Below are 12,233 nucleotides of genomic sequence, written 5' to 3'. Positions count from 1 at the left end.
ATATTGACTGATAAAAGACTTATGCCCATTCACAATGAAAGCAAGAGACAACATAAACTATTATATATTGAAATATATTATTAAAAAAAAGTCTTTTGTAAAAACATTGAGTTAAAAGTGGCAATTTGTATAATATTCATATAATTTTTTTTATTTTTTTTTAATATAATTTACACAGAATTTTGTGAATAAGGCCCAATGACATCTATCTTCATCTATATCAGATCTGTGATTGACTTTCTGACACTATACCGAGTAAGACGATGCGTTTTAAAACTACATTCATGTTTATTTACTGCATTTTCAACAAATATATATATATATATGTATATATAATTTTTTTTTTTTAATTCTTTTTTTAAAATATGATATTAAATAATATATTTAATATATTATCAGTCAACACTACATTTTTTATTTTTATTTTTTAAATGGGAAAAATTTGACTTATTTTTTTGGTTACTTTAAAAGAGTAAAAAGTTATATAATATATAATGTTTTTTCATACACCAAAAATGAGTCACATTATTAACTATTATGTAAATGTAATTTGGACTTCGCCCATTTACAACGAAAGCAAGAGACAACATAAATTATAATATATATTAAAATATATTAATTTAAAAAAAGTTATTTCGTGAAAACATTGAGTTAAAAGTGACAATTTATATAATATTAATATAATTTTTATTATTATTTTTATATATATAATTAATGCAGAAATTTGTGAATGAGGCCCAATGACATCTATCTGCATCTATATTACATCTGTGATTGACTTTTTGACACTCTATACCGAGTAAGGCGATGCGTTTTAAAACTGTACATTCATGTTTATTTACTGTGTCTGGTTTTATTGAGACGCCACAAGAATCAGGAATTTTAGCCATGCGGAACATGATCCATACGTAAGTGCTACCAGCGTGTTTCTGAGCGGAACAGGCGTTTTACTCTGAGGAAATGTTTCCCAAGGTGCCATGCTGTAAAAGTGTGCATTCTCCCGGTTCACTGCTCAATTTATCACCCAGTATTCACACTACCGCTGTGCAATGTCAGCTTTTAGCTTCTATCAGTAAAGACCTGTGTGGTTTAGGTTTAGGTTTTTAGTCGAGACCACACAATGGCGCCCAACTCGTTCAACTAAGACTCCAGCAAATCACTTTCCAGCTGTCTGTGACATAAACCTTTGTGGCCCAGATCCTGGAAAATCATTTTAATCGTGTGAGCGAGTGGTGATGATCCACGGTCACCCCCTCACCCCTGAGGTCTCGAAGGCATGGTGATTTAAGCTTCAGATTCTCAAGATTCCCCACAACATAGCAGCAATGCTTTAGAGAGTTTCTGCAGCTTGTTATAGGAGATGCCTGGGATGGTTCTCCCAGTGTATATTTTCATTTACTCTGAGTGCTTGGCACACTCTCTTCATAAACACAAGCCTAGGTACACATTGACAGAATTGTTGCTTTGCACTCCATGTGATGAAAGAAGCTATTCATTAACATATCTAATTTACATAGCTGAGAGGTGATATTTAGGGCCCCAAGGAGCAACGATCAGATAGATGATGGTTTCTTAAGAAACCATAGCAAAAGTTGCTTTAAAATTGAATCAGTAACATCCAAGAACATAGAATGTTATCAAACCTAAAAATGTTATTTCTTCTGAAATGTTTCTGATGTTCACTCTGACAAGAATTGGATTTCGTCACAATTCTTTACTAAGTGATTCAATCTGACGTTTGATTATGATCCAGTTCAATTGAATCAATAATTAAGGTATGATTTTTTAAAATATGACATTATATAATATCAGGCAACACAAAAAAAAAATTAAATGGGAAAAAAATGTGACTTATTTTTTGATTACTCTAAAAAGAGTAAAAATGTATATTATATAGCATAAAATGTTTTTTGGTAGATTAGTCGCATTATTAACTATTAATTATTTAAAAAAAATAAAAAATTTGAAATATTGACTGATGAAAACTCATGCCCGTTCACAATGAAAGCTCATATTATATATTAAAAAAGTGCCAATTTATATAATATTAATATAATATTTTATTATTTTTTAATATAATTTATGCAGAAATTTGTTCATGTTCAATAATTATGGTATGATTTTTTTAAAATATGTGCTGAAAAATGAAACTGGATGAAAATGCTGATAGGTGGACTGGAACTGAAAATATGTCACAAATTATTAATATATAAATAAATGCATAAATGTTTTAGAATTATTATTAAATTACATAATGCATAAATGTCATATTGATGCATGATGCATTTCACTAATCACTACTTAATTTTTCAAATCGATACACTACCGTTCAAAAGTTTAGGTTCAGTATGATTTATTTGTAAAGTAAAAGTAAAGACTTTTACATTGTTACAGAAACTTTCTATTTCAAAAAAATGTTGTTCTTTCTTTGATCACACTTTCCAAAAAAATATTAAGGAGCACGACTGTTTTCAACAAGAATAAGAAATGTTTCTTGAGCAGCAAATCAGCATATTAAAATGATTTCTGAAGGATCATGTGACACTGATGTCAGCTTTGACATCACAGGAATAAATTATGTTTTAAAATATAAATTAAAAAAAATGTAATTTTAAATTGTAAAAAATATTTCACAGTATTACTGTTTTTACTGTATAGCATAGGAGAATTCTTTGAAATACATTACTGATCACAAACTTTTGAATGTTAGTGTATATATTATTTTAATTTATTGAATTATTTAATTTACTGAACTGCATTCAGAATGGACATGATTGAACAGAATATGTGCAAGAAAGTTTTCTTTTTCTTTTTTCCCCATCTAGGTAACAGTGGTCCTCTGCTGTCTGTGGTCCCACGGCGGCTGTTTTTGTGCACCTATCCCATTCTCCCTGCGTCTGTCATGCACCTTGTTTCCAAGTATGGCCACTATGAGGGAACTGTCACTGGGGGCCTTTGTGGGAAATTAATGGCGACAGAGAAGGGCAAAAAAGACAGGACAGCTGCCTCTGTCACCACCGGGGTCAGACTGCAGGCACTGGGTGGCTTTAGGTGCTCCCACGGTATGTACCTTACACTTGTTTTTCTGCCAGTATGATTTTGCTGTCATCATCTGTCTCTCATTGGTTCACATTATTTTTCTGCTTGGCCTCACCTATAAAACACACACACAGCTAATAAAATGTTCTAAAAGCGACTTTCAATTACTTACACTTGAGTTGTGAAAATGCTAAACTTTGAAAGAAATTAATACTTTTATTCAAGGATGCGCTCAAAGTGACAGTAAAGACATTTATAAAGTTACAAAAGATTTCCATTTCAAATAAATGCTGTTCTGTTAAACTTTCTATTCATCAAAGAATACTGAAAAAAGTATTAGTTTCCACAAAAATATTAAAAGCACAACTGTTTTCAACATTGATCATAATAGGAAATGTTTCTTGAGCATATTCGATGCTGAAAATTCAGCTTTGCCAAATAAGTTATTTAAATTGTAAAAATATTTCACAATATTACAGTTTTAACTGTGTAAATAAATGCAGCCTTGGTGAGCATAAGAGACTTTAAAACATTAATGTTACAGACCCCAAACCTTTGAACAGTACATTTAAAGGGATAGTTCACCCAAAAATAAAACTTTGCTGTTAGTTTACTCACCCTCAGGCCGTTCAAAATGTAGTAGGTGACTTTTTTTCTTCAGTAGAACAGTAAAGATGATTTTTAGCTGAAAGCGTGGTCCTCTGTGATTCATATAATGAAAGTCAATGGGTGCCGTCACTTTGAGATTCAAAAAAACATATGCAGACAAAACAAAATTAACACCCACGGCTCCTGATGATACGTTGAGGTCTTAAGAAGCGAAACGATAGGTCTGTGCATGAAACTGAACATTATTTACAGCATTATTACCTGTAATCCACCGTTTGCAGATGCTGTGGATTACAGGTAAAAATGCTGTAAATAATGTTCAGTTTCTCGAATAGACCGATCATTTCCATTCTTAGGACCTCAATGTATCATCAGGAGCCGCGGGTATTCATTTTGTTTTGTCCGCATATGTTTTTTTTGAATCTCAAAGTGATGGCACCCACTGACTGTCATTATATGAATCATAAAGGACCACGTTTTCAGCTAAAATCTTCTTTACTGTTCTACTGAAGAATAAAGTCACTTACATCTTGGCCTGAAGGGGAGTAAAATACAGTAAAGACTAATGATAAAGATACACCATGAACTATTTTAACTGTTTCTTTTACTTAAAATGCATCTTGCACCATGATCAGTGCGTCACACCGGTCAAAGACATCCAAAAATTAAAAAGTAGTATCAACAATGTGTGAATGGCCCCTATGTAGTATACAATAAGGTAGCTTTCATAGGTCTGTCACCATTGAGACAAATGTGCATCACACATTCAGCTAGTCGTACAGTACAATCAATCAAACAGAACAAGTGACGTACATTAGAAAAATCTCACGTTCGTAAATCATAAATATGACCTCCCAAAAGCTGTGCTTTTCTAAAGGCAAAATCCTTAGGTTGTAAAATCTAATTAAAGCTAACCATTAGATTTAATGTAAAAATATATATGTTTTATTTTTTGGTGAAATGAATTGTGTTTTATTTTCTTTCAGACGTGTGCTGTCTCACTTATGGCCCCTTATAAATAAGATGTAGAAACAAAAACTTCAATAGAGGGTTCAGAGACCAAGGACACATCTGCCCATGTGGTCTGCAGAGGCACAATCAAATCATGTCATATTGTGTTGCATTGTCTACCGGGTGCCCTAATCGCCCCACCAGAGCTGAAAAACACAAAGATAGTGCTTCATTTGTCAGCTAACCCTTTTGATTCCAAACACACATGCGCACGTGCTAGTTGTCTTTCCTGTGAGTTTCAATCAACCAACACTGAAAATGTTTTAGGACCCCATTCATGACTTCACAAAAAGGTTTGGCCTGAGGGTGTCCTCCACTACCCAGAACCCCGCAAGCAGCCCCCCGCTCCCCTCGCTCTCAGCTGTCTCCTGAATCACAGGACCCAATGATGATGGACGGCACATGACCATGACACCGCACCCTAGCGCTCCGCTATCCTCACCGTCGCACGCCTTTGTTGGAAGAGAGTGTGTGTTGTTACAAGTGGACCACCCTAAATTTAACCGCTAATGGGCCCGGCCCTGCCTGGATCCAAGTCCCTGCCAGAAATAGCCCACCGACTGACAGTCATGGGTTTGACGAGGAGCCAGGACTGCAGCCAAAACACATTCGAGTCGGGTGGAATTTCTTACCCCTGTGAAAATGCAGCGCTAATATCTTCCTCCTCGATTTTTGCCCCTTCACGTCACAGTTGCCGCCCTCAATACCTGTCCGGTTTCCAACCCCTAAATGCATCTTCGATTGGAAAAGTTGACGCTACCAGCATTTCTGTAGTACCTGTAGTACAGAGTACCGGGTATATTCAGTACACGCTGATAGACGCTGCTTTCAAACGCTCTCATTCGTATTTGTTTGAGAGCATCAAAGGTTTCTATTTACAGCGTGTTTTTACAAGCCTCGAGCATTGTAGCCAATCACAATCATATCTGTTGAGTGCGTGAACTCAATGACCTATCGGAGGTGCTAGTCATTAAGTTAAGTCAGGTTAGTCATAGGTAAACACTATGTAAATAAGAGATTCATTGTACAATTAAGACAGCTTTTTGTATTATAAGGCCGTGCATCCACAAAAGCGTTTTTTTTTTTTAGCGGCTAGCGTACTTTTCCAATTGTTTTCAATGGGAGCGCCAGGTTTTTTAAACACCAGGAGCGCAACGAAGCGCTGAGCATCTTTTTCACACTCAAGCGCTGAGCGCTCAGCGTTTTTTATCGGTCGCCTCGAGTTTAAGAATGTTCAACTTTGAGTAAAACACTGCGCTCATCACTGTCACTTTTTAACCAGCCGTCAAATCAGAGTGGAGGAGGGGTGGGACAAATACAACACCGACCAACCGCCACTTTCTGCTTGTACAACATCAACAGTTGACAACAACAAGCATAACAATGGAACAAAGTCATTTAAAACAAAAACCAGAGCAAATACTTTACATTGTACAGAGTAGTTACACTTTCGCGGATATTCCATATCATAGCAAGCAAAGCGTCTCAACTGAAAAAAGCGCTCTCAAGCGCTCACAGCTAGGCATTTTCAGCAGAGCAAAAACAGCAAAAACACTTTGGTGGACATGCAGCCTATTCTGTGTATTACCCATTCACAATCTGAATACAAATTTGGTATTTCATGCTGCTAAGTACACTGCAAAGTGTCTGGATTGACAACCGTATTTAAATGCGCACTACCAACTACGATGATTGACACTGATCATCACCAACGGAGAGACAAAATGGGACAAATTGTTTTAAAGTACTTAATTCAACAGTTTTTTCTCTTGTATCGAAAGTTATAAAGAGAAATTTTACTGGTATTATAAGCATGCAAAGAATCTGTTTGCTATGACAATATTTTAATGCATTTGATGCTGCTTCCTGCCATTCTCTCAGTTAGGGCTGCTCAATATGTCGAAATAAAATCGATATCGCAATATGGTGTGATTGTGAAATTGCAATTTAATTTATATGCGGTTGTGGTTTTGAAGTGCAGCACTGTGATCAATTCACATATGTGCTTAATAACTTAATAATGTGCTAAAGTTTTCAGCATCTCATAATGGCTCGGTTCATTTACTGTGCATTGAGCCGCTATGAGTGGTTGAAACACGTATCATAAGCTGCATGTGGTCAAAGAACAGTGCCGCGCTTCTCTCTGAAACCTGCAACGCTTATATTTATTTGCCAGCACTTTGGCAAAATAAAAGTTTTATGGTTTAATGTTTGAAAATTTAAAAAAAGAAACATGTATAGATTAATCATTCACAATAAGACTAATAACATGCATTTAGGAAATAGAATGGGTGATTTTTCATTTCTTGTCGACTTTAAAAACACTTTTGCATGTTTACGGTTCTCTGATGTTGGTTCATGGTCACAAATTAAATATTTAATTTTTTTATTGTTTTATAAAACGGTTAGTTCCTGTCCTTGATTCTAATTGGTCAATAGCTGTGATTTATTCACGATAAAACACGGCCATGACCGCTTCACCCAGCGGTTCTGTGTATTACTACACAACACCCTTAGCAACCACTCTTAGCAATTGAAGCTTACTGTATTATGTAGAAGAGTATTGTGAGAAAGAGATCGAGTGAGCGAGTTTATTACCTGCATTTAGATTTAGCATTTTCCTTCAGGTCAGTCCTATGTTAATAATAAAAAAATCTGTTTAAATGCCCGCTGCAATATCTTGTCCTTTTAACAGGGGTTTTCCCATGACTGACAGCGCTAGTCAAAGCATTTGTCAGTTGCGTCTTGTTCCGTGTTCACAACAATTCAGTCTTTTCAATGTAAAAGTCTTCGCGATTGACTGACACACTCATAAAGACAGTCTTTACCGCCATCTAATGGCGTAATAATGTAACTTCTGTTGCTGTTCACGGTCAGGGACTATTTTTTTCCGGCGGAAGGAAGGCTGTTAGTGAAAGTTTACTTCATGAATGTTGCTTTGATACATATTTTTGGCTTTAATATTTGAATTGTGTGGTAACCATTTTATAAAAGCAATAAGGTACTCAAGGCTAGTGCTGTATCGTGAATAAGTCACGGCTGAAGGGGTTGTAGGCACCCCGCGTCGTGTCCGTGCCTAACAACGCTCTTCAGCCATGACTTATTCACAATACAGCACAGCCTCTCGTACCTTATTGCTTACTTATTTTCATTTTTTATTTTAAAAATGTAGTTATTTTAATTTTACATTTTTATGATTTAATTAATTTTTAGCTGTTCATGAACTCAACCCTCAACCTTTACGAGACAAGACTCAAGATTCCTTACAAATAGGTAACCGGAGCAGAACGCACTTTCTTCCATGTAATGGTCTATTTTTGGGTCTAAACAAGCATCTCAGACATACGCTCTTTTAAAAACTAATTGGATGTTGGTGCTCATATAGGAACAATTTTCAGCACACTGTTCAGGAGAATAACATCAGGGTTTTTTTTAATAACAAAAAAAAAACACTTGAAGATAAAAAACATCTTCCTGAGCATCCGTCCAAGTACCCTAAAACATTATCCTCTGATGAACTGCATGATGAATCCCAAGTAAATGTAACCAAACTGGTCAGTACAGTTCCAACATCGTTTATCAAAAGGGTCAACCCTGACGGTGCCTTGATTTCTTCAAAAGTGGCTCCTGTTCAATGCCAATTCTCTTTTTTAAAATCACAAATAAACAAAGGAACCACGCCGACTGACTGCTTGTGTAGTTTGACGGAGCCAACAGGAGATTTCAAATTGAATGGTACAGTAATTCTTCAACAGAAGCACATTAACACTTCATAAGTCCCTGAACATTCAAGGTCTTCACTGCTGAAACTCTACATTAGTCCTTTTTGCACCAGCTAGGATAGCCAAATAGCTCCACCGAACCATTGGGTTATTCAAACATCAATTTAAATAGCTGGCCTTGCGATTCTTAGCAGTAAGAATAACTTTAAAAATGAATGGAAATTGCATTTAACAAAACATAATGACACTTGTATAGGCTATTGAGTTTGATATTTGAATGTCTGGGCAGTGGCTTATTTTCAACAATGAGGCAGGATAAAGTGTTTTCTAAAAAGATGTTTTAACACTGCCCAAACTGAATAATAGAAGAACTTGGCAAGGATTAATAATCAGTTTCTGTAATTGACCGTGAATGAAAAAAGTAATTAAAATTCATCCAGGCTGAATTTTGGCACATATCTGTTTCAAGTTAACATGCAGAGTTGATGTAGTTTTTTCCATTTAATATCTGAATAGAGAGAATTTTGTCTAGTCGGATACACAGATTACTACAATAACCAACCTCTGCATTCACACTTTCACTTAAAAGAAATCAAAAGCCCCAAAATTTAAAGATCTTGTTCATAAAACACTTTTAAAGGATTGAGGAAAACATTCCAGGATTTTTCTCCATATAGTGGACTTCACCAGGGTTCAAGGGATTGAAGGTCCAAATTGCAGTTTCAGTGCAGCTTCAAAGAGTTCTACACAATCCCACCTGAGGAATAAGGATCTTGTCTAGCGAAATGATCGGCCATTTTCTAAAAAAATAGAAATGTATATACTTTTTAACCACAAACGCTCATCTTGCACTAGCTCTGCGATGCGCCACACATTACGTAATCACGTTGGAAAGGTCACGTGACGTAGACAGAAATACTGCGGAAGGGCAAAAAACACCATCTCATTTTCTCCTCCAACTTCAAAATCGTCCGATATTGTTGTTTTACCTTTTTTTGTAAAGGGTGTTTGAGGCTTTGCACATTCACTTTGTAGACACTGGATCGGTACTTTCGCCCACGTCATGCGTGACCTTTCCAAAGTGATTACGTAATGCGTGGCGCATCACAGTGCAGTGCAAGATGAGCATTTTTTTGGTTAAAAAGTATATACATTTTTTTTTTTTGGAAAATGACCAATCGTTTCACTAGATAAGATCCTTATTCCTCGTCTGGGATTGTGTAGAGCCCTTTGAAGCTGCACTGAAACTGCAGTATGGACCTTCAATCCAGTGAACCCCAGTGAAGTCCACTATATGGAGAAAAATCCTGGAATGTTTTTCTCAAAAACCTTAATATCTTTTCGACTGAAAAAGAAAGACAAACATCTTGGATGACAATGGGGGTGAGTTAATTATCAGGAAATTTTAATTCTGAAGTGAACTAATCCTTTAAGGGTTGTGTGTTGTCTGTGTGCATGTTTTTTTTTTGTTTTTTTTTAATACAAATTTCAGCATAATGTACATCATATTTAGAATTCAATATAGCAGAAATATAATTTACTGGCCCAGGGCCTGTTTAACAATGTGACCTGTGAGAGCCATGAAGAGCGTGTCTAAAGCAAAGCTTTATGGAAGGGATGACTGAATGGAGACACTGTGTGTAGATCTGTATCTACTGACACTCCAATGGCACTGGGAGCCAAATTCACAGCTGACGCTGTGGTGTGAAGAGTTGATCCAGTCAGCGTGGATTTCCACATTTCCTCCCCAGTTTGGGTCACCACTTCATCACTGCCCAAAAGCAGCAACAGGTGTGTCACGCGCTTCTACTTGGACGACTGCAATTCATCCTAAAAACATTCATTATTTGCATGAATTTTGTTTTGTCTCTGGATATCATAATCATTAAATATTCTGGGCAACAGTGAACAGTACATTTGAAATGCACGTTCATGTAATTCTATTATACATGAAAATTGTTTAAGTTAGCCTAGTATGGCTGGTCCATATATTGAAGATACACAATGATTTTTCTGGCTATATATATCTATATTGACCAGCCGTACTACAACGCTCTGGCGTGATGAATCCGATCTTCAAGCAAAAGGAACTGGATGAAATATTGTCGGTGTGCTACCGATCCACAATTTGATTTCTGACTTGTGATGCAGCCTGAATAATAATCACACCATGATCGTTTATTGGCCATAGGAGAACAGGGCCCTGACTGAACCTGGTTTCTCCCAAAGTTTTTTTTTTTTTCCTCCATTCTGTCACCTGATGGAGTTTGGGTTCCTTGCCACTGTCGCCTCTGGCTCAGTTGGGGACCCTTAAAGGGTTAGTTCGCCCAAAAATGAAATTTCTTATCGTCATTAATTACTCACCCTCATGTCGTTCCAAACCCGTAAGATCTTCATTCATCTTCGCAACACACATTTTTGATGAAATCCGAGGTTTTTTTTATCCCCCATAGAAAGCAACATAATTACCACGTTAAAGAAAAGTAGTAAAAACATCGTTAAAATAGTCAACGTGACTACAGTGGTTCAACCTTAATGTTATGAAGCGACGAGAATACTTTTTGTGCGCAAAAACAAAATAAAAATAATGACTTTATTCAACAATTTCCCTGTCAGTCTCCTACTCTGTTTACATTGTATAGACAGTGCAGAGCTTCCGTGTTGTACGTCAGAACGCCAACTCAGTATTGGCCGGCTCCTGCGTCAGCATCACACGCAAGATAATTAACACTTTCAAATGCCCAGAAAGCTACTAAAGACATATTTAAAACAGTTCATGTGACTACAGTGGTTCAACCTTAATGTTACGAAGTGACGAGAATACTTTTTGTGCGCAATAAAAAACCAAAATAACGACTTTATTCAACAATATCTAGTGATGGGCGATTTCAAAGCACTGCTTCATGAAGCTTCGAAGCTTTACGAATCTTTTGTTTCGAATCAGTGGTTCAGAGTGTGTATCAAACTGCCAACGTCACGCCCCCCAGTGGTGAACCACTGAAATTTCGAAACACTTACAATGTAACGAAGCCTCATTTACTGAAATCACGTGACTTTGGCAATTTGATACATGCTCCGAACCACTGGTTCGAAACAAAAGATTCGTAAAGATTCGAAGCTTCATGAAGCAGTGTTTTGAAATCGCCCATCACTAGATATTGTTGAATAAAGTCGTTATTTTGTTTTCCTGGTGCACAGAATGTATTCTCATCGCTTCATAACATTAAGGTTGAAGCACTGTAGTCACATGAACTGTTTTAAATATGTCTTTAGTAGCTTTCTGGGCATTTGAAAGTGTTAATTGTCTTGCTGGCAATGCAGGCCTCACTGAGCCAATCGGATTTTATCAAAAATATCTTAATTTATGTTCCGAAGATGAACGAAGGTCTTTTAATTTTTAAAAGGAATTTTAATTTTTGGGTGAACTAACCCTTTAATAAGATCAATTTGGTCTTATTAATACTTGTTCCGGAACAAATCGAATTGGGCTATGTTAAATTTAATAATTTAATAGTGACTTTTTAAAAGGGACTTTTGTAAACAAAAGATTTTGTTTTAGCACTGGAATGGAAAATTCCCTTAACTGTAAAAAAGACACACAAAGATCGCTTTCCTCAGCGGACATTCAAATGGATTTTTATAATGGATATAATATTATGGACATCGACCTGAGGAATGAATGTTATATCAGACACAGGTAATACTCGCTTAGGCAATCTCGCCCTCTCTCTCAATAATACTGTACAAAATACAATTTCAATGGAGGGACTCAACATTCCTTTGTTACTAGTTTTAAAATGATGTTTTAGAATTGGTCAAACTGTCAACTTGAGATTCGAATCCGTGGTGGAA

Source organism: Ctenopharyngodon idella, chromosome 20 (genome assembly GCF_019924925.1).
Source record: "Ctenopharyngodon idella isolate HZGC_01 chromosome 20, HZGC01, whole genome shotgun sequence".
Taxonomy (NCBI): Eukaryota; Metazoa; Chordata; class Actinopteri; order Cypriniformes; family Xenocyprididae; genus Ctenopharyngodon; species Ctenopharyngodon idella.
The sequence above is the reverse complement of the archived record's forward strand: the minus strand, read 5'-3'. Positions refer to the sequence as shown.